The following is a 23,257-nucleotide window of genomic DNA, read 5'->3' on the forward strand; positions in this document are numbered from 1 at the left end:
CAGTCTCTGTTAGTTTTTTATAGCAGGTCAAATGGACTAAGACATCTAGTATTACCTCAGTATAATTTGAATTTTTATAACAACAAAAACATCTGTTAAAATAAAAGTAAGTTTAAGAAAAATTGTCCAGAATCAGGATTCAAAGCAAATCAGTCTGAATCCAAAGGATTCCTTTATGCGTTACCACCTTAGAGTCTACCCAGGATGAACCCTGTCTGTTTGTTTTGCTTTGTGTTTTTTTTTAATTGAGGTCATAATAAAGTTAATAACATTGTGAAATTTAAGTTGCACTTTATTATTTGTCAGTCACTGTATAAGTGAGCCCCTTCACTCCTTGAGCCCACCCCCCCACCCCCCTTCCTCCTGGTAACCATTAAACAGTTCTTTTTGTCTGTGTGTTTATCTTCCACATATGAGTGAAATCATATGGTGTTTGTCCTTCTCTGTCTGGCTTATTTCGTTTAACATAATACCCTCCAGCTCCATCCATGCTGTTGTCAATGGACCAATTTTGTCTTTTTCACGGCTGAGTAGTATTCCAGTGTGTGTGTGTGTGTGTGTGTGTGTGTGTGTGTGTGTGTGTACACCATATCTTCTTTATCCAATCATCAGTCAATGGGCACTTGGGTTGCTTCCACGTCTTGGCTATTGTGAATAATGTTGCAATCAACATAGAGGAGCATAGGTCACTTTGAATTGTTGATTTCAAGTTTTTTGGATAACTACCCAGTAGTGGGATACCTGGGTCATATGGTAGGTCTATTTTTAGTTTTTTGAGAAATCTCCATACTGTTTTCCATAGTGGCTGCACCAGTTTGCATTCCCACCAGCAGTGCGTGAGGGTTCACTTTCTCCACACCCTCTCCAACATTTGTTATTTTTTGTCTTGGTGATTATAGCTATTCTAACAGGTAAAAGGTGGTATCTTATTGGAGCTTTGACTTGCATTTCCCTGATGGTTAGTGAGTTGAACACCTTTTCATGTGCCTATTGGCCATCTGTATATCTTCTTTGGAAAAATGTCTGTTCATATCCTCTGCCCATTTTTGATCAGGTTGTTTGTCTTGTTCAGTTGTGAGTTCTTTATATTATGGAGATTAACTCCTTGTAATTTTCAAATATTTCCTCTCACTTGGTGGGTTGTCTTTTCCTTTTGATCCTGGTTTCTTTTGCCTTGCAGAAGCTCTTTAGTCTGATGAAGACCCCCTTGTTTATGGTTTCTTTTGTTTCCCTTGTCCAAGTAGACATGGTATTCGAAAAGACCAATGTCAAAGAGTGGACTGCCCATATTTTCTTCTAGGAGTTTTATGGTTTTGAGTCTGTTTGTTTTTTTAAAGATCACCATCAAAATGGAGGGCTCAGTGGTCCTCGGGCATGCAGTGCTTGAACTTCAGTGTAAACAGTGTTGTAAAAGATTCCCTGATTTAGGAACTTTCCACTCCAGGGCCACAGCATGGCACACAGAGGGTGGTACATGGAGGTGGCACACGGGAGCAGAGTTGGTGGGAGGGCACTTTACATTGTATTCCAGGTTAATCGCGCCCCCAGGACCACAATTCAATGCAGAACCATTGCTCTTGGCCCGATTTCCTATCCAACTTCCCCAGCTGTTTGCCCCACATCACTGCCCCCAAGTCTGACCCTGTAGCTTAGACGCAGTTCCCCCCCACCCAAGCCCTTTGATTGGTCCCTTCACTTACACTGCCCGCCTTCACCCAGGCTCTACCTCCCTTTGGTACTGAGCCTTGAAGCTTTGGACCTGCCCTGTGATGGGCCAGACTCCACTTCCAGGAGAGAAGTTTCCAGGCAGTTTCCTGAGAGTGTTCCAGAAAAATCCCATCCCTCCTCTCTGGATGAGCACATCCCCTGCAGGAATCCCTCTCGTCTTATTCTTAGCACCTTCCCAAACCCTCAGCTCTTCAGAAGATCCATAGCAACCCATGGCCCAGAACTTGCAGAAAATGACATCCTATTGCTCTTTTGTGCTATTCTTTCTATTCCCCATGCCCAGATTTCCAGTCCTGTAGGCACACATATCTTGTATATATATTCATTTTATGTACAGCAAATTCCTCCCATACAGCTGACTTTCTCTAAAAATATAATAACATTTGCAAAGCACTCTTGCATACTTCGTTTCACTTGGCCTCACAGAAACCCTCTTAGGTAGACATGGGATCTGCCTTAGATGGGCCATCTACACAATAAGAGTGATAATAATATCTAACATTATTGAGTGCTGACTGTGTTCCAGGCAATGTGCTAATAAGCACCTTATATACATTATCTCATTTAATCTTCAAACCACCCTCTGAGGTTGTTATTATTATCCCCACTTTACCATGAGGAGACGAATGCTCAGAGATGTTAAGTAACCTTCCCAAGGTCTCACAGCTAGTTAATGGTGTAGCTGGGATTCAAACCCAAGTCTTCAAAGTTCTCTCTATTACACTGTGATTCAGGTAGATACGGTGATAGTAATTAAAAATGCCCTTGCACAGTGAAGGAGGAAAAAGAAAAAACATAAAAATAAAAAATGGGGGCTGGCCCCACGGCTGAGTGGTTAAGTTCACACACTCCACTTCGCCGGCACAGGGTTTCACTGGTTCGGATCCTGGGCGTGGACATGGCACCACTCATCGGGTCATGCTGAGGTGGCGTCCCACATGCCGCAACTAGAAGGACCCACAACTAAAATATTCAACTATGTACTGGGGGGATTTGGGGAGAAAAAAACAGGAAAAAAAAAAAAAAGAAGATCGTCAACAGTTGTTAGCTCAGGTGCCAATCTTTAAAAAAAAAAATCAAAAGTGAATTCACAAAGCACATAAATTTGGACCAACGGCCCTACACTCCTACCCGGCACCGAGGAAGGGTCTGTATTCTAATGGGCTGATGCCATTTACGCAGCGTCTACTCTGAGACAGGCCTGCAGGCTTCAAGTGTGATTTTTCTTACTAGATGTGTGACCTAGGGATGGTCAAGTCTCCCAACTTCCCTGACTCCCAGTTTTGTCACTTGTGTCAAAAGAGATGACAATGCCTGGTCACAGGGCTGATATTAGAGGTAAATGAGATGAAGCACGACCAGCACTGGGCAGAGCAGCCATTATACTGTTGCAATGATTAGGATCAGGGTCAGAAAACATCCAAGGGCGGAGCCTTCCAGAAGCATCCCACCTCCACCATAGCCAGCTGCCTCTCCCCATCACATTGGCCAGGACTCAGGACGTGACCATCCCCAAACCAATCACTGCAAAGGGAAAGGCGCCCTGATTAGGTTAGATTAATCATTTGGGGTAGAAAAACACACAGTCCAAACAGGCAAAAGTAATTTAAAAGAAATTCTTTTTTATTTTTTTTAACTTGAGCCTCTCCAAAAATATTAACAGAAATCCAATTCGTAACTCCAGCAGGATTTCTCACATCCCCTCTTCTCATCGTCCCAATTTCTCTGGAGCCCCTCCCTAGACCCCTTCTCCCACGGTTCCTCCTCTTCCTCCAGCCCTTGGAGCCCCCTCTTTATGATATATATTGACCGACCCTTCAGATGACAGCTTTTCCTTCCTCCCACTCTCTCTGGACTGGTCTTTCTCTGCTCGACCTTGGAGTCATCCTTACCCCTTATTTTCTCTCCCACCCAGGCCCAATCGAACAGAAAATCCCCTGGCCTCTACCTTCACACAGGTCCAGGGTCCAGCCACTTCTCACCCCTGCCCTGCAGCATCAGTGGTCCAGGCCACCCCTCTCTCACCTGAATTCATGTAGGAGCCTTCCATGTGGTCTCCCTGCTCCCACCCCTGTCATGTAGAGGACACCAATGCAGTGCCACCCAGAGCCGCCCTTCAGACCAAAGCATCATTTCCCCACCTGCCAGGAATATCACCTGCTGATGGCTCTCAGCTGAGTCTCTCCTGAGGGGTTGCCCTCCGAGGAAGCAAGCTGCCTGGCCATAGCTCATGCCCACTTCCTGGGAGCAGCCTACATCCTGTGACTGGTGGATATAGGGACATAAAGCCTGGGGCTCTTGCCTCAATTCAGAACATCCCCAAAGGCCATCCCGTTGAGCCAGCGCGGCCACTGCAACACTAAGACCTCTGCCTCCCCTGCCTCCCCACTTCCCCACAGAAGCTCCTCCAGAAGGCACACCCCAAAAACTTCCTGCACGCTTTTCTCCCTCTCAGAGTCTGTTTCTGGGAAAATCCAGCTATGCTTTTTAGGCCCTACCGTCCTTTCTCACCGCAGCAGCCACAGGGACTATTAAAACATAAATCCCATCAAGTCACACCACTGCTCAAATCTCTCCAGTGGCTCCTGTCTCTCTCAGGATAAAGTAAAAGCCTTAATAATGGCTGCCAGGCCATGACCTCTCTCCCTTCGCTCCCTCCCCACCTCCTCCCCAGCCTGCTCATCACAGCGGGCGTGCTCCCACCTCTGAGCCTTCGTTCACCCCAGTGTGCTCTCTGCCCGCTGCGCTCGCGCCCCAGCTCTCTGTGTGGCTCATGTCCTCACCTCCACCTGGTCTCTGCTCAAGTTCACCTGTGCATGAAGCCAGGCCTGACCACCCTTTCCAAGTTATAACACCCCTCCCGGATTGTTAATCTCCCTTAACCCACTTTATTTTTTCCATTGCATGTATCATATTCTGGAATACCAGAGATCTATATATTACTTATTTATTACGTTTATTGTTTATTGTCTACCTCTCTTCCCACTGGAATGTAAGTTCTCGAGAGCAGGGGTCTCTGTTTTGTTTGTTGCTGCACCCCGAGTGCCCAGCATGGAGCCTGGTTCATAGTGGGCTTGCAGTAAATCTTCGTGGAATGAATGAATGAATCTAAACCCGCATCACAAAAGCCAAGACTCTCTTCAAACGGCAGCAGTGGAGTTTTATAAGTCAGGCTGGGAAAGAGGAAGATATCTACACATTCTCTCACCATGAGTTTTCTCCCAGCACATAAATGTTCTCTGGGTCATTTACCTCGTAAGAGAAGGCTACCTCATAAGTGAACGTTGCCACCAATTTCAGTGCCCAAATTTATATTCGTATTAAACTGAAATTTCTGCCTAGTGAAAAAAAAGTGTCAATGATGCCCTTGGTCTGAAGTAAAGGCTTCGCCAGGGGGTTGTAAGGACTAGATGGGGTCCCGCATGGCAGCAGCTTCCTGCAGTGCCTGACACATAGTTGGTGCTCCACGGAAGGCAGATATGGCTAATTCTTTCATTTCTTCTGAATGCTCCTCACTGCTAACAGGGAGAGCCAAAACGTCACGCAGGTGATGCTAACAGTGGTGGGGTTTAGTCTTTGACGTTAAATGAAATTTATTTTAATTTCCAATTTTCTGCAAGGTAGTTGAAATTACAATTTGATTTCTATAAACATGTATTTACCTAAGAGGGAGACGGACTACAATGAGAGTAAAATAAACTGGAGTAAAAAACTAGTGTGTGTTTATGTAAATAATTATAGAAAATATATATGAATTCATGTGAATATATTTTTAAATGCATTAACCAAGAAGTGAACAGTAGTCGACAGGCAGTTGAATCAAATACACAAGTTTCAATTAATGGGAATTGTTATCAAAGAATTTTCTAATAGAGAAGATGGTGTATTTTATGCATCAATTTTTTTACAGCAGAAATGGGAACCAAATTTAAATTGGGTCAGGGTAGTGAGAGGAGTAAAGTTTACTATGAAGAGAAAATTCTGTTAACCCATCCAGGTGGTTTATTTGATCCTATCAAGGTCTGATTTCTCTGGCTCTTCAGAAACTTTTCAAACTTTAATGTTCACGTCTTCCTTTGAAGGGTAAAGTTCACCAACTCTTTTACATACTTAAGAGATCAATTTTTAAGCTCTCTCCTCTGATATAAGATGTACATCACCTCCTCTCCTTTCATGTTCAGTCCCACTGGGGCAAACCAGGCACAAAAAGTTGGAAGAAGCCTCAGGGATTATTAAGGAGGAACTACATGGCTACCAACCAGGCTGAAGAAACGAGTCAAGGAGATTTAAAAATAAATCCACCCATTAATTGTTTTCTATATGCCAAACACTATATCCATGAGCTCATTTAAATCTCATAACAACCCTAAAAAGTACAAGTGACTGTTATAATCTTTACTGTACATTTTAGGACACTAAAGCTTCAAGAGGTGAGATTACATGAGTAAGTGGAAGAACAAAGACTTGAACAAGCATAGGGCAACCTGTTTCCAGAGCCTGTGCTCTTAGCCATTACCCTACACCCCATCCAGCCCCTCAGTGGGAGACCTGCCAGTCTCTGGCAGGCACTGAGCATTTCTCCCCTGGGATTATAGACAAAAGTACACCAAGAGGAGAACACCAGGTCTGGATGCACAGTGACCGTACTAAGGGCAAAAGCTGGTCCTTGGAAAATGTTATCCCAAAGAGAGATGTGTCTGGTAAGAATTCCAAAGGCAAAAGTGTGGAAGCAGTTGTGGAAATTCATAGCATACTGCTTGCCCATTTAGGTGAAGGTCTGTTCAGTAGAAGACATTCTTGTCAAGTAGGGACTTAAGTAATGATTTAAAGCCACCCAACGTTTCGCCATGATGTGCCTTAGTGGGTGGTTTTATTTGTATTTATTATTTATTTATTATTTCTATGTATATTATTTAGGATTTATAGTGCTTCTTGAAACCATTCATCAGTTTTGGAAAATCCTTGTTAATTATCTCTTTAAATAGTGCTTCTGCCCTCTTCTCCGTCCTCTTGCCTTCAAGGACTCCAATTACACTGTGTTAGACCTTCCATCATATTCCATGTCTCTTACTCTCTTCCCTGTGTTTTCTATCGTGTTCCTCTGTGTGCTTCAGTATACTTCTTTCTGACCTACCTTCCAATTCACTATTCCTCTCTTCAACTGTGTCTTATTTGTTGTGAAACCCACCAATGAATTCTTTTCTTCTCTTACTCTATTTTTCAGTTCTAGAATTTCCATTCAGTTCTTTTGATACCTCCAGTTCTCTACTAGAAGGCTCCAAATTGTCATCTAATTTCTTGATGATATTAAGCACGGTTATTTATTTTTTTTAAAGATTTTATTTTTTCCTTTTTCTCCCCAAAGCCCCCCGGTACATAGTTGTGTATTCTTTGTTGTGGGTTCTTCTAGTTGTGGCATGTGGGACGCTGCCTCAGCGTGGTCTGATGAGTAGCGCCATGTCCGCGCCCAGGATTCGAACCAATGAAACACTGGGCCGCCTGCAGCGGAGCGCGTGAACTTAACCACTCGGCCACGGGGCCAGCCCCTTAAGCACGGTTATTTTAAAGTCTGTGTCTAATAACTCCAATGTCTGGATCTACCATAGGTCTGTCTTTACTGTGCTTTTTGATTTTTCAGTCATGTAAATTAGACAGGGTGTATGAAAAATTACACAAAATATTTGAAACTATGGGTGATGTTATCTTCTTCCGAAAAGAATTTGATTTGCTTCTTTCAGGCAGTTCAGATAGGGGTAAATCACCTTAATACAATCAGGGGTTAAGCTGATTTAAATCTGGGCTTTGGCTTTTAGAGGGCTGTTCTACTTCAGTTTCATCCCTATCTGAGGGACTAGACTGTCAGAAGTCCCAGGAAATCCCGGGGTATTTATCAGAATCCCTCCTCCTTGGTGTGCCTTAAACTATAATTTTTGTCCCCCCCCCAGTCCCCCCCAAAAGATGCCAGAAGCTCTGCTGTCACCTTAGTAGCATCTCAGTTGCTACTTTCTGCTTTGGCAATTACCTCGAGGGGAGAAGTGGCACCAAATGTCAGCCCTACTTTGTGGCATTCCCTTTCTCTCTGGGATCTTGGTCCCCCAAATCCTTACTTCTCTGCTACCTTCAAACATTGTTTTCTACAGATTATATTTTGGTTGTTTTTAGTGGGAGGGTTGATGTACCATAAGCTAGTCTATCATTACTGAAAGTGGAAATCTACCCTCAGGGCATAGTAACTGAAAAATGTCATAAATTGGGTACTGAAAATTGGGTGGAGAAATAAGCCACCAAGGAAACAAGTATATTCTGGAAGACGAGATTGCTTGGCAAGAGGAAACACTGGATGGGCTACTCGGCTCTCCCCCTTCCCTCTCATATGCATAATTTGGATTTAAGAGCCTTAGGAAGGTAAATTAGAGAATCTGAACAGGTTTGTGTGGAAACAATACCTACAGCCAGTAACTGTATTTTCTGAAATTAGAGTTTTATGTTCAAGGGCAAATTTCATTTTTAAATAAGAATAAATAACTGAAATGCCACAGATACTGCAAAAGGAATTTAAAATATTGCTAACACTGGCTACATGAATCAGACCAAGTACTAAAGTAAGACATATGTATCTGAATGAAAACAAATGAATGCAATACAAATCACATACACAGCATAAACAAGATAATTCAAAACTTTGTGAAATATAAAGCCTTTCCAGAAGGTTCAGAAAGGTTCAGAAACTGGCTTATTAGGTTTACATGATGTGTAAATATGCAAGCCACATTTAAATGGCAAACAGTGGTCAAGCCAGGTTGTAGATTTAGACACAAACACTGCCTTTTGGGAAACAATCTACTTCTGGGTGATTCAGACTTGAAAGCCCTGCTAGGTGATTAAGTGGCCACTGTGTTCTAATAGAGAAATGCCTTATGGAATTCACTTTCCCATAATTGAGTGTTTTATTTAAAAAAATTTTTAGGTCTTTAGTAGAATTAATTTGGGCTGAAAAATAGAAAAACCACTTTACCACATAGCTAAGTAGCTGAGATTTAAATCCACATTTAACATACAGTTTTGGTGGACACCAACACCGCCATTCGGGGAACAGAATCTTGAGGGTGACTCTGAGCCTTCAATGGGGGTGTACAAAGACACAAATAAAATCAAGTGAAGAAAGTCTTATTTCCTTAGCAACTTGGCATTTCATTTGACCTCAGAGAAATCTTACATGTTCAGTGGTTGAATTTAAAACCTAATTCATGGGGCCGGCCCAGTGGCGCAGCGGTTAAGTTCGCACATTCTGCTTCTCAGCAGCCTGGGGTTCCCCGGTTTGGATCCCGGGTGCAGACATGGCACCGCTTGGCCAAAAGCCATGCTGTGGTAGGCATCCCACATATAAAGTAGAGGAGGATGGGCATGGATGTTAGCTCAGGGCCAGTCTTCCTCAGCAAAAAGAGGAGGGTTGGCAGTAGTTAGCTCAGGGCTAATCTTCCTCAAAAAAAATAAAAAATAAAACCTAATTCAAATATTCACAAAGCTTTCTCTGAAAGGAGGCTCATCAAAAGCTTGATCTAGCTGACATATTTATCTTTCTACCAATGCACACGCATGTATACATACATATATGTATGCTTGGAAAATTAGGAACAATCCAAATAATAGGTGATTGGTTAAGTGAGAATTGATTTGATTTGATAGATTTTTTTAAATAACATATAGAAAATTCAAGAAATAACAGATGAAATAGGCAAGTTCCAAACATTATAATGTGATCCTTTTTTTTTTAGGGGAAGATTTTGCCCTAAGCTGACATCTGTTGCCACTCTTCCTCCTTTCTTCTTTTCCTTCCTTCCCCCCCAACTCCCCACACATAGTTGTGTAAAGTTGTAAGTTCTTCTGGTTCTTTCATATGAGCTGCCGCCACAGAATGGCTACTGACCGACAAGTGGTGTGGTTCTGCGTCTGGGAAACAAACTCGGGCCACTGAAGCAGAGCAGAGCCAAACTTCAACCACTAGCCCATCAGGGCCGGCTCGTGATCCCATTTTTATAAGGAAAAAATGCAAAATCATGAGGGTGGAATACGTGAGATTTTTATTTTCTCATTTATGCTTTCCACATTTTCCAAGTTTTCTAATTGAACATGGTGCCAAGAGCTATTTGATATTTACACAATTTATGGCCTACCAGAGTTGCCAATAACATATTGATAAATAATATATTTCCATACTGAAGCAAAATGGTGCCACAGAAAGAGGAATGGACCAGGAGAGGGAAGGCTAGAGTTCAAGTCCCAGCTTCGCCACTCACTCCTCCAAGTCACTCTAGACAAGTCACGTCACCTCTGGGAAAGTGGCGTCTCTCATCTAAAAGGATGGAGGTGGCCATCCCCGTGCTGCCTTCCTCCCTTAAAAAGCATGAAGATCAAATGCAGTAAAGCTCACGAAAGCCTTCTGCCAAAGGGAAAGTACGATTCAATAAGAGGAATAATCAGTAACTACTGAAGATGCTCTGAAAGTTCTCGTGGATCTGACTCAAGCCTATAAAGCTAAAGGCTCCGTATTCTACATCAGATTAGACGTCCATGCTTACCATGCACCTGTTCCCTGCACGTGGGCCCCTGCACGGAGCACCAAAGCGGGAGTTCTGGACAGGCAGGTGGCCCCAGCCAACACAGAGAAAAAACCAGACATTTACAAAAACCGCTTGAGTGAAGAAACAGCCATCCCAGGACCCCAGGGGCACGTTATCAATAGTTACACAGGGCAGAAAAAGGCAAGGTAAGGATGTTGTGGGAGACACATCCACACATGAAAGAGAAGATAATTTCTTTAGATAATGTTCTCCTCTCCCTTCCAAGTCCACTAAAAAAAGAATCTTGATAAACATGTTGAGAGATTTTGTGCAAACATTGGAGCAACATAAGCTACAAGTGAAATCTTGAATTTTCATCTCATTTTTAAATTTTTGCTTTCTCTACTCTGACTACCACTTAACCTATGTGATCTTGGACAAGTCACTCCACTTGTCTGATCTCAGTTTCCTCATCGTAATATGCGCCTGTGCCATTCCAGATGCCACAAACTTTAAAGTAACATACAAAGCTGTTATTCAGTTTTCTACGTGGACACAAACGGACTTGGACTCAGGAGACGGGACCCCAGTGCTGGCTTTGTCAATATCTGCACCCATGACCACGCCCCTCCCCTCTAGTCCTGGGATTGCTGGGGACTGGTTAGGAGGATTCCTGAGCCCCCAGCTCAAGCCAGGTTCAAGCCATGCACATCCATTGCCCCCCCCCCCCCCGGCGTGGTGGCTTTATATATGAGTGACCTCTCTATACTTCAGGTGGCATCTTGTGCTAGGACACTGCCTCTGTCTAATGTGCTGCCCTTGAACAGATAATGCTGCCAGCCTGCCACTGATAGGGACCCATTTGGGCTGCTTTTATAATTACAGAAATAAACAGACATGCACTGCCTGTCCACAGGCTCTTATTGTCCAGTACAACTCCTTGTGGCCAAGGCTAGAGATCTGTGACATTTCAAGTCTCCCTCCCGCTTCTCCTTCAACTTCTTCCCAAACTGACCTTCTTATTTTGTGTAACTACACTGAACACTTGTTTCCAGGTTTTTACTCTAACTCTCCCATGATAAATAATCTGGTGTGTATTAATCTTTGTCAGTTTTTTTTTAAAGACTATTTCTGAAAGTGAAATTACTGGGTCGAAAGGTACAGACTATTTTAAGGCTCTTGATACATACTACATCAAATTGTTTTCTGGAAAAGACGTACCAACTGATAACCCTGATAGCAATATTATGAAGTTACGTGCCCATCTTTTTTTTCAATTTGCCATTATGAGCAGCTAAAAACAAGGTCCTTCTTTTTACATTTTAATTTGTATTTTTGGATAAGTAATGAGGATGAACATTTTATTTCAAGTGGACTAGGTTTTTTTTTAGTGAATTACCTGTTCATGTCCTTTTCATATTTTTTAAGTTGCTAAAAGCTTGCCATAAGAAAATCTGTGAAGCAATTTCTCCCACAGCTAAAAAGGGTGGGAGACTGAATTCCAGACCTAAAAATAAAAAGTGACCGCTTCTAAGCTGGCTGGGATTTGCACTATACAAAACCACACAACATCTACAAAATAAAAACTTCTTTAAATTTTCGTTTCCCTTTGGGGCTTGGCAAATGGGTTTACTGCACACGATCACTCTTGCTATTCAAGAAAGTTTTCCAGAACTTTAAGGTACGCCAAGGAGTAGACTGTCGTTGTTCTCTCAGCACCAAAGAAAGCAGGACACACACGGCTCTGACATGCAGCCAGCAGACGGGACTCAGTTCTCTGCATATGAACAGCACAGGTTTGACTAGGATTCAATCCCAGGATTCCGGAACCTTAATCTTTACATGTTTCTTCTGGAGGAGACTTATTGAGACTCAAAATTGCCAATTCAAAATTCATTATACTTGATAAGAGTTGAGGTAAACTATCATTTTCAGCTAACAAAATATTGTCATTTTACAGAGAATAAAACTCCACAGGACCCAGGCAATAAAAAGTGATGACAGAAGGAGACAGTCCTACACAGCCATGCAGAGACCACAGCCTACTAGATTCTGATGCTGACAAACTGATCTGGGAAAGGGGAAAAAATGGAGGGACATCTAAGATTTTACTCCGAAATTTGTTGGAAAATGAAAAGTGGCATCAGAAAACGAATTTTGAAAGAAGTTAGGTGGAAGATGTTTGAACTAAACAGATGAGACATAGTCTCAAGGGGGGAAAAAAGCAACTTTGCAATCCAACTGTGCTTTGAATGCACGATTCTGAAGAGTTGCCCACCTGAATGCGGAAAAAATAATAAAATGTCCCCGTCACACACATGACCCAAGCATGGCATAAAGGGAGTGCTAGTGAGAATGACAGAAAAGGAACGCTTCAAAACAGGCAAATTAAGGATTTCTGGATGGCATCCAGAAAAGTCTACCTAGTAAAAGCTATCGTGGATATTATTTAAAGAAACTAAAATACGTGTTTTGACAGAATGATGGTTTGGGGGGAAAATTTTATATCTTTCCAAAGGGAAAGCTTTGTATTAAAGTCCTTTTTTATTTAGAGGAGCAAAAAGCTTTGAGTTCAGATGCTTAAAGTGAATGTGAATTTCTGGCCTAAAAAAGACGCCTCACCAGGTGACCGCGTGTTTTCGAGGCGGGCATCTGCTGCCCTTGGCTGTCTCCTCGCGCAGGTAACGGGGCGTCCCGGGCGCCAGCAAGCAGGAGCGGGGGTTGTTGCTTTCTCTAGTTTATGGATGTCCACATGGGCCAAGATGCAACTGTGAGAAATTCCTCCATTCTAACGTTCCCGTTTTGTTTGGGGAGGGGTGCCAGGCTGAGGACAGCGTGGCAGAGGCCGCAGGTGCCAGCGAAGAGAAGAAAGGCGTTCTTGTTAGCGTTTCTGTGGACTCTGGGTTTGCCTCCCTTTAACATCCTTTGAAGGCAAAGAATGGAATCTCGTTAGCCATTTTCCCCTGTTGAACTGTGCTTTTTGAATGAGACGCCCGAGACCAAAGCAGGGTAAAATCGATATTAATAAGTATCAGCTCAGCAGCAGTGGGTCGGGGCCGGCAGCGCCCGCTCGGGGTTTCCGGAGAGGAGCTGGAGGCGGTTACCTGCGGAGGCAGCGGGAGGATGCTCAGGGCCGCGCAGCCAACAAAGGGAACGCAAATTGGGAGAATGAATGACCGCCCTGGTTCACATGGAGGGAGTAGAAGGCAAGGCAGGAGAGAGACGGGGGAAGGCAACAAGGCAGGGCATGAAATTCTGAACAAGGAAAGCCCCTCGGAGAGGCGGGGCAGCCGGGGACGCTTGTGAGGACAGGCTGGGAGCGCGGAGGCTCCGGGACGGCTGCGGGGCCAGCACCGGCTCTCGGCTTCCCGGGCGTCCGGAAAACCTGGGTGATGGAAGCGAGAACGGAGAACCAACCCACGAGGAGCAATCAAGCTGGCGGCGTCCCCGAGAAACTCAGGATGGGCGCACGGCCTAGGACACTTTCCCACACTCTTTGTTAAGGGCAACAGACCATCTTGCCTTTATTCGTCCCTGTTCAGTTTAAAGGGTAGTTATGCAAACGTCTAGGTTCTGTTTACGGCAGTATTTGGGAATCTTCATTGACTTAAGGCTTTTACCCCCGCTCCACAAAAAGAACACTTTAGGCAAAGACGACAAAGCAAATTATAATCCACATCTCCTAAAATTTATCCTTGTCTTTGAAAATGTTTTTGCTTGCACAAAAATATAGACATAAATATGAAACGGGCTTTGTGACTGCCCAGGTGTTTCCAAATAGAGGCAGGCACTCGATTTGCAAATATGTGAAAAGACATCTTTCTATAGTAGAGGCTTCACTTGGTTTGGATTTTTGAGGCCTAAGGGCACTTTATTCTGCCCTACCATTAACTGTGTGGTCCCGGCAAGACGGTTAGCTTCTACGGGCCTCCGTTCTCTTAGCTGTACAGTGGGGTGGATAACACCCACCCGTGTCGGGCTTCTGTAAGGATTACATGAGAGAGCCAGAGCTGGCACAGTGCCTGAAAAAGGCGACAGCCAAAAGCCACGAGGTCCCCTCCCCAGCTCTATTCCCGGGAGTACCCTTCGGAGAACTGCAACAGCCTCGTCCACCCGAAGTTTCTCCAGGAGCCAGCAGTGCTCTGCAAAACAGCTTTGCAACTCCTGACCAATCATGACTAATAATCATACCCTGGAAAGAGAGGCAAATGGGTCTGGGAAACAGCTGGGCACAGGTTTGTGGAGCGCAGGGAAGAAATGCAGCTGAGTAGGTAGCCAGCACTTTCCAATATTCCCCACTGTGCTCCTTTCAACAACAGTGAGCACTATTAAGCGGCTACAAAAAGAAAAGGCACTGCTAGAAATGTTGTCTTTAAGACAATTTCAATGAAAATCATACTCAACACACTCATAGAGTTCTTTTTTGCATTTCCTGCAAAACAATTCATTTCTTCCACTTGCGCAAGTGTGCGATGCTCTTTCCTGCCTCACACTTCATTCGCTTCTCACCTGGCTACCGCTGCTGTTCTGTGGGTCACCTCTTCAGAGGCCATCCCCGACTCTACCATTGTACCTGGAGAGGACACGGGGATTCAATGGACCATTCTCCATAGTTTTGAGCATGTGAAAATTTCCATAATAAAGCCGTTTAAAAGTCACTCTTTAATATAAGAAATGAAAGAAAAACATGGTGGGTCATCCCAAGTACACCAGTTCCACCTGTCCATGAACCTGAACAGCAGCCGCTCACTCCCTAATGACTACTGAGCATTGGCTACTATCTCACGGACGGGTCCTTGACAATCCCCACTCTGTTTTATATGTCAGCCTACGATTTCACATACTGAACATCCATTGTGACTGGCTACTATATCACATCTGTATACTGCCCAAACTCACTTCACTTGGTCTGAGACCGAAAGAAGGATCAAATGAAGAGGCTGCATTATCTCACGAGCTCCCGCTAGCGTTAACAGCAACATAAAGTCATTTTCAAAATGTTCTGTGGGGCCAATGGGTTTGGGAAAATCCGTAAGAGTTGATGTTCTAAAGCAGGAAAATAAAAATCAGGGAGAAAAGAGGGCAGAATTTAGGAAGGAAAAACATGTTGTTTTGATCCTATTCCAAAATGAGCTTAGAGAAGAGAACAAGGGCACGCAGAATTTATTCAAAGGTGCTTCCAGAGTCCCACTGGCCTGCAGGAAGACAGGGAAATAAGTATTACCATCCTTGTCCCCAAGCCATCCCCACCCCACCCACCCCCAACGGCTCCACAGCTCTCCATCCTCCTTTCAATGACCTGCACCTCTTCCAGGCTCCCACACCACATACCCGCGGACGCTTCGACCCCTGTGAGCAGAGGCTCAGCCTCTCTCTCGCAGCTCTCAGCTATGAGCCAGGGAGGATAGGGAGTGGCGGTGACCTGGCAACGGAGGGCTGGGTGTTCTCTGAACCTGAGTGCTCCTGCTACAAGAGCAGTAACAGCAAGGGTAAGGAGCAAACATTCGGAGTGCTCACTATGTGCCCAGCTCTGTTAGACGCACTTCACTTGTGTTTTCATTTCAGCATCACAACAACGCTAGGGGGTTGAGAAATTTCATGAAAGAGTAACCTGACCAAGAATAGAAAAACACTTTGCTGAGAGATTAGGGGGGAAAATCTTGCATAAGGACTCAGAACTACGAGGTAGAACTTGGACACAAGTGAAGGCAGGTGGGCACCAGAGCTCTTTATTATGCTACCCAGTTTTTGGTAAGCTCAATTTAGAGGTCAAATACCAGGACGAGACTGATAAGCTGTTGCAAGTATTGATGCGGGGTCTGTGAGGGGAGGAGTCGAAAGAAAGATTTCTTGGACTCTCAAGGTCTGGCAGTAGTGCTCTTTTATTTAGAGAATAGTATGGAATAGCATGGGGACAGGACCCATGGGCAGTCAGAGCTCCTGCTGCTGCCCTGAGTTGAGGGTTAGGGCTAAATTTATAAGGCATAGGTACGTGACTTATTTTTACTGGAAAAAGAAAAGATGATGTAAAAAGTCATTAAATGATTTCAGTGCAGATGGGGTCTGGTTATTGTGCGGTCGTATAACTTTAGATACGAATCTGGTCATATAGATCGGCATGTAGGTGAGGATGCCCTGGGCTTCTCTCCCTGGGGCAGCCCTAATTCATACCATAAAAATTCATCAGGTCATATAGTTCGGCATGTAGGCCAGGTCACCTTGGGCTTCTCTACCTGGGGCAGCCTTAGTCCATGTCAGTATTACAGAAAGAGCAAGGAGACAAGTCAGCTGGCAGTCCCTCCAGTGCTCTGCAGGAAGGTGGCTCAAAGGCAGCCTCAGTGCTATGGCAGGAGCAGGAATGCCACGTCAGCCCCTCGGCTCGTAAGGGAGCTGAATTCCATCCCCTCCCCTTGGAGCACCCAGCCCTGGAACTGACTCACACTAAACCAGAATGCAGTGAGAACTCTAAGTGGAAAGAAAACCCAAACACACAGTGTCTGCACTTCAATTCACCCTCTTCTCAGATGGCAAAATCTACATGGGGAACCGAGTCACCACCAGAATGTTGCTTGGTAAACACTAAGGTAGTTAGAGGCCTTGTCATAAAAACCTGAAACAATGGTAATATAAATATCAAGACCACTCATCCTGGGTTCTCCGGGACAGTCTTATCTCCAGTACTCTGTCTAGTCAGACCAAGGTTGTTAGTATTTCCAATAGATAGGTCATCCCTCCTAGGATAGTGGGATCTACACTCCAACCTCATTTTCAAGCTCTATGTAGGACACGCCTTTCCAATAACATACTTACCTCAAAAATCAATATACAGATTATATCTGTAGTTTCATTATAATCAACACTCTGAGAAAACACCCTTTTCTGGTGGAATCAAGAGACAGAGATCTGTCAGACTTGGGAAGTAGCTTCCTTTTGTTATATACCATATTAACAAACCAGGCCTAGGTTATCATCATCAGTTTCATGATGACTTTCTGACCTTCAATTTCATACAGACGCTTTTTTTTTTTTTGCTGAGGAAGATTAGCCCTGCGCTAACATCTATGCCAATCTCCCTGTACTTTATATGTGGTATTTTATATACTCGTCGCTGCCACAGCATCGCTGGCCAGTGGTGTAAGTCTGCACCCAGGATCCAAACCCTCAAACCTGGGTTGCCGAACAAAATCCCCAGTACATAGTTCTATGTCCTAGCTGTAGGTCACTGTAGTTCCTCTATGTGCGACGCCACCACAGTGTGGCTTGATGAGCAGCGCAAGGTCCAGGCCCACGATCCAAACCAGCAAACCCTGGGCCGCCGAAAGGGAGCACGTGAACTTAACCACTTGGCCATCAGGGCTGGCCCCTCTGCTGCTTTTAAAAACTTGCAAACCACTGATCTGGATGGTCTTCCAAGTGTTAAATAATGTTTTCGATTTTTTTAAATTCTTTTATTCAACAAATATTTGGAAAGTGCTTTATATGTGACAAGACTCTGAGATAGGCGTGGTGATTACAATAGTGAACAATATGCTAATAAATGCAGACTCTGCCCTCAAAGGACCTATTTTTTGTGACTTTTTTTTGTTTTTTTAAAGATTGATACCTGAACTAACAACTGTTGCCAATATTTTTTTTTCCTGCTTTTCTCCTCAAATCCCCCCTGAACATAGTTGTATATTTTAGTTGTAGGTCCCTCTAGTTGCGGCATGTGGGACGCTGCCTCAGCATGGCTTGATGAGCAGTGCCATGTCCGTGCCCAGGATCTGAACTCGCGAAACCCTGGGCCGCCGAAGCAGAGCACGTGAACTTACCACTCGGCCAGGGGGCCGGCCCCATTTTTAAAGAAATTGAAGAGTGATGTAAATATATGTCCACAGGCCGTCACCAAAAAATTCTAATTTATGTTTCCCCTAAGTGTTAAAATCACAAGATTCCTGAAGCTCAGCTGGCACACGTCTCTTCCACGGACATTGGTTTAGGTATTCCTTCTCCTCTGCCCGATGCTCAGAAGATGCAGGCTCAATAACGCAGACACAACCACTTGTAAATGGAAAAATCAAACTGGATTTTATTAAAATATACATAAATAACCCTCATTGTTCTTTATTTGATTAGTTAGGGGAAATTAAGGGGAAATTAAGTGAAAAATAGTAGTACTGGTGTAGAGAAATGAAGGCCAAAAGGGAGTCAGTGAAACTGTACTCCAGCCCAGATCTGCCCCCAAGCAGCCTGAGAAAGGCTCTCAGTGTCATGTCCTCAGCTGCAGAATGAGGTGGGTGGAATATACTGTCTGGGGTCCACCTCAGCTCTAAAACTCTACTGTCTTAATTCTATTATTAGGAGCAAATGCTACGTATTAACTATATATAGCAGGTATTCAGAATGAAAAGTAAAGAAACGCTGAACTCATAGGAATACTTTTAAAGAAGACAAGAGAAATACAGAAGTTGGCTGCTTAAAAAAATGCATTGATGTTACAGTTTTATTCACACTAATTAGAATATATACACAAAAAATGTGTATCATATGTTGCTTTCAAAAGATTCTATGTTCCATGAGAACTATGTAAACAGTGTAAAATGTTTCTACTGCATAACAAAAGAAGGAAATTCAGCATTCCCATGTAGTATTAGGAAAATATTTTCAGATAATTTGAAGCTATAGTAAAACAAAGTGAAATATTACAGAACAGTCTTTTCATGAAGTAGATTTATAGTCTAGAAACAATACATTTCATACTTTCAAACACTTTGGTATAAGTGAAATTAATACAAAGCAACAAACCCCAAAACCAAACAAACTCTACTTTGGTTCTCACGTCAACTGGAACTTTAGCAGTGAGGCGACCGCACGGCTACGTTAGAGGAGATGGAACCCCTCCCGTCGCTGCGCCCTCCGGGTAGGAACGGGCAAGCTGGGAGAAGGCTTCCCAGGACATCTGGGCAGCAGGAGACAGTTCACTTCCTCCCACAGCCGTGCTCTCAGCAACAGCCCGAAAGCTCCAGAAGAAGCTCAGATTCTACTTGGAATAAGTGCCCTTGGTTACTTCCTCTTAACAAATACAAATGACCCTGCATTAAAGCAGCTCAGAACTACAATTCACATTTAAACAAGAACATAAATTTTTTAAAAATCGTATTACTATAGTTTCTCAAGAAGTCCATACTTGAATGAAAGAACATACTACATTAATTTAAAAAAATGCAAGTTTAATAGCCTACTGACAATAATTTTTTAAGAAACAGAAACAAACATCTGCATGCTACAGGTATTTCTTCGTTGATATCACACATTACTTTGACAACTGTACAACTAAACTGATCAGAGGAATTTTTAACTGCATCATTGTGATGATTACATTTCTCGTCTCTTCTGTCCAAATGTGGTACTGGTTTTTCACTGTCTTTTTGTTCAGTACGTTTTCTTTAAAATGAATCCCTACATCTGAGAATCACATCTGAGCAACTGTCGATGAATCACTTCTCTGTCACCCGTCACAGGAGCAAGCTGGGAACGTCCTCTGAGGATCTTCTCAGCAACGTAATCGTACTGCAACTCTCTGAAAAGATAAGGAAGTCTTTAAAAGAAGAAAGGATCCCTGGTGAACTTCACAAACTTACAGCAAGAATTCAACAGCGCACTGCTGTTTCTTTCTGAAGGAAAACAACACACTGCCAGGCGCTCAACTGGACCAAACACACTGCAAAGGGCCTCTGCGGCACGCGCCCTGTGAGCACAGGTCCCCGGGCGTCAGACAGGCCCTCCGACAGGATGCAGGCAGCAGGCGACCTTCAGGGAGATTGACTAGCATGAGCATCTTCCTAACAAAATCAGCACAGAAAGTAAAAAGTCAAATTTTTGCTAAGTTAATCTGAGGCTTTCTAAAGAACAATTTTAAAAAGGACTAAAGGAGATAAACCCAAAAGAATTATTCAGCAAAACTGATCTATACTTGAATGAATCATGATAGAACAACTGTTAATATTTTAAATTAATTATTTTATAGTATTAGTACAGTATTAGGAACTTAAGTTCTTGCCTAAATTTTACAACCAAGTGTAAGAAGAAATAAAACAATGAACACTGAACAAATTTACGTGTGAAATGAAAAGTTCTTAGTTTTTCATAGTAGGTGATATTAAAATCCTAGGACTATACTGTTTGGGTTTTGTTTCTTTTGTGGCGAGAATATGTCATGGGAACTTAAATCACTTCAAAATTCTTTTGGAATAATAGCCAAGATTATGGTATACCAACAACTTGCACTGCCAGATAGTCAAAACTATAAAGTTAGAATTATTAAACACCATATTTCACTGAATATAATAAACCATCAATTGTAAGGCAGACCATTATTTCATGTACCATGCAAAGAAAAGATGCTCAGGATAGGGAGTCTAAAAGGAGACAGACTCTCATAAAAAGGAGGACAACAAATGGCTACAGCCTCAATGAGGGATAAGAAAAATATCTCTTCTCGCAGAAGGGATGGCAAAGAAGTCTCCACACCTCTTCCTCGAAAATGGGACAAGACCTGCAAATTTCATGGTCTGGATTCACACTACCAGTGTAGCCCAAGAAAATCTCAAGCAGAGAAATTAGCTGAGGCCGACTCAGATTGGTAGCGCCCCCTAGTGACTGGCAGAAGAAAATACAGACCATCTTGGGAAGAACTCAACTTCCACCCAGGCAACAGGTGATTTTAAGATGCATCCCAATTTTAAAGATGCTAAAATGTGGAAAATATTTGACTTGAAATCAGTAAAATGTGGCAGATAAATAAGTCAACGGAAGAGATGTCAGAAAGCCTAGAAAATAAATATCAGGCATATGATAAAAAATGTCAAATAACAGCATATAATAAAAACATCAAACCAACGACAAAGGATACATTATTCAATAGACAGCACAGGCAAAAAAGATTAACTAAGAAAAAAGCTAAATCCTTCTTTATACCGTATTCTTCTAAACTATAAAGTCAAATGAAAAACAAAACCATTTAAAACTAAAAGAAAATAAATCTAATTATCTAAATACTAACCTTAAAAGACTGGCCTACATATTTCAAAAAACGCTCTCCACATCTCCCTCCCCCAAATCCAAAGCACAAGCAAAAAGAAAAGGCAATGGCAAACTGGAAAAAACATTTGCAATGACAAAGGTTAGTATCTTTAAATATCATAATTATAAGTTAATAAGAAACAAAAACACTCTACCTATTTTCTAAGGTTTCTGTATGAGGCATTATTATTGCATCCTTTTTTAAATTGCTTTTGCAGCACACAGAGCACTTGTTTAGCAGATGTAACAGCCCCCACACTGGGTCCTGTGACGTTGGATCCTATGACACGGCGAGGCCCTGCGCTGCCTCAGCGATCCCCACTTCAAACCTCCCATCCCAGCCTTGGCTCACTCACTAGGGTACGCCTCTCTCCTGCGATTCTCTGACCTCATCCTACCGTGGACCTCTTTCTTTTTTCACTCTCCATCACCTCCCTTAGCTCCTCTGTCTTCTGTCTTGCTCACCTGGCAAAACCCTAATCCTAGTAAACCCAAGTGTCTGCTTACTCTGAAACCTCACCCAAGTAGCAGGCAGGTGGCCAGAGAAGTCAGGCAATTGTGCTCACTGTAGTCACTTCAAATTTATGACCAAATATCAAATGCACATTCGAGCCTGCAGGACAATCCTACCACTCTTTGTTGGTAAACTCCCGTCTCCACGCTCTGAGATGAGTATCATTCTGCTCCTCGCTCCTCACGCCTCCCACAAGCCCTGGACTGGTGACCTTCTTCTCACACACTTCAGAGAGGACACTCAAGTAACCAGAGAACCCCGCCTCTTCCCACAATTTCGCCCACTCTCCATCCCTGTGCCCACTCTGCCCTCCTCCAGCACCATGAAAGATGCACCCCTGCTCCTTTTCTGAGGCTGGGCCCTTCCCTTTGCCCTGGCCCCAGCCTGCACTGCCTTTGCAAGTATTTCCCTCAACAATGATCCCCTTTTGTTCTCGCATTACCCATTTCTCCCTCAATAATGTATCACTGTCATCAGCAAACACACACCCCTTAATATCATGAAATGTCCCCCTGTCTTTTTTCTATCACCCTTCATAGCAAAACTCTTCTCTCTGATCCCTTACCCCTCCTCAACACACTTTCCCTCTGTCATGACATGAAAACAGCTTTGCTCAAGGTCACCAATGATGTCCTACATCCTCCTCAAGCCAATGGGCAATTCTTGGTCCTCCTCGTACTTGGCCTCTCAGCAGCACCTGACACGGCTGATTGCTCTCTCGTTGAAGCAATCTTCTCTCACCTTCCTGGAGATGACAAGCCCCTGGATTTTCTTTCACTTTATTGGCTCCTCCTTCTGCACAGATCCCTTCTCTTCTCCACCTACAGACTCCTCCTAGGTGACCGCGCCCAGTGGGTGGCTTCAAATGGCAAGGATATGCTGATGAGTCTAAAGTTATCATCTTTAGCTCTTAGCTTTCTTCTGAGCTTCAGACCAACATCATCAACTACTGACTTGACACAACAGAACTACTCATTCCAAAGCCCCCTTATTCCCCCAAAGCCCTGCTCCCTCCCACGAAAAGGTACCGCCATCCCCCCAGTTGCTCACATCAAAATCCCGAGTCATCCTTAACTCTCTTTCCCCACAATGAATTCATCCTAAGTCTGAAACTGTACCTCCAAAATAGATCTGAATTCAATCATCTCTAACCATTCCTCCCACTATACCCCTAGTCAAGGTCACCACCAGCCTCTTAACTCTTTTCCCTTTCACCATTCTTGCCCAACTGTCTATCCTCCACCCAATACCCAGAGCAATCTTTCTAAAGTACAGACCAAATCACACACTCCTCTTCTGAAAAACGTCCACTGTTTCCATCACACTTAGAGTGAAATGTGAATGCCTTACCAGATCACTCACAATCAGGCCCACGCACCTGTATGACTCATCT

The 23,257-nt window shown here is 43.5% G+C and overlaps 1 protein-coding gene across 4 annotated transcripts in view; it reads right to left on the reverse strand.

The window, feature by feature from the left end:
- Positions 1–18,330: 18,330 nt before the first annotated feature.
- The window catches only part of SEC23IP (SEC23 interacting protein), a 43,664-nt gene continuing 38,737 nt past the window's right edge, over positions 18,331–23,257 (reverse strand). For all 4 annotated transcript variants that reach the window (XM_008543949.2, XM_008543950.2, XM_070587342.1 and 1 more), the window contains exon 19: positions 18,331–19,848. The gene's annotated coding sequence lies outside the window, so the exon portion shown is untranslated. The remainder of the gene's footprint in view (positions 19,849–23,257) is intronic.

Source organism: Equus przewalskii, chromosome 1, assembly GCF_037783145.1.
Source record: "Equus przewalskii isolate Varuska chromosome 1, EquPr2, whole genome shotgun sequence".
NCBI lineage: Eukaryota > Metazoa > Chordata > Mammalia > Perissodactyla > Equidae > Equus > Equus przewalskii.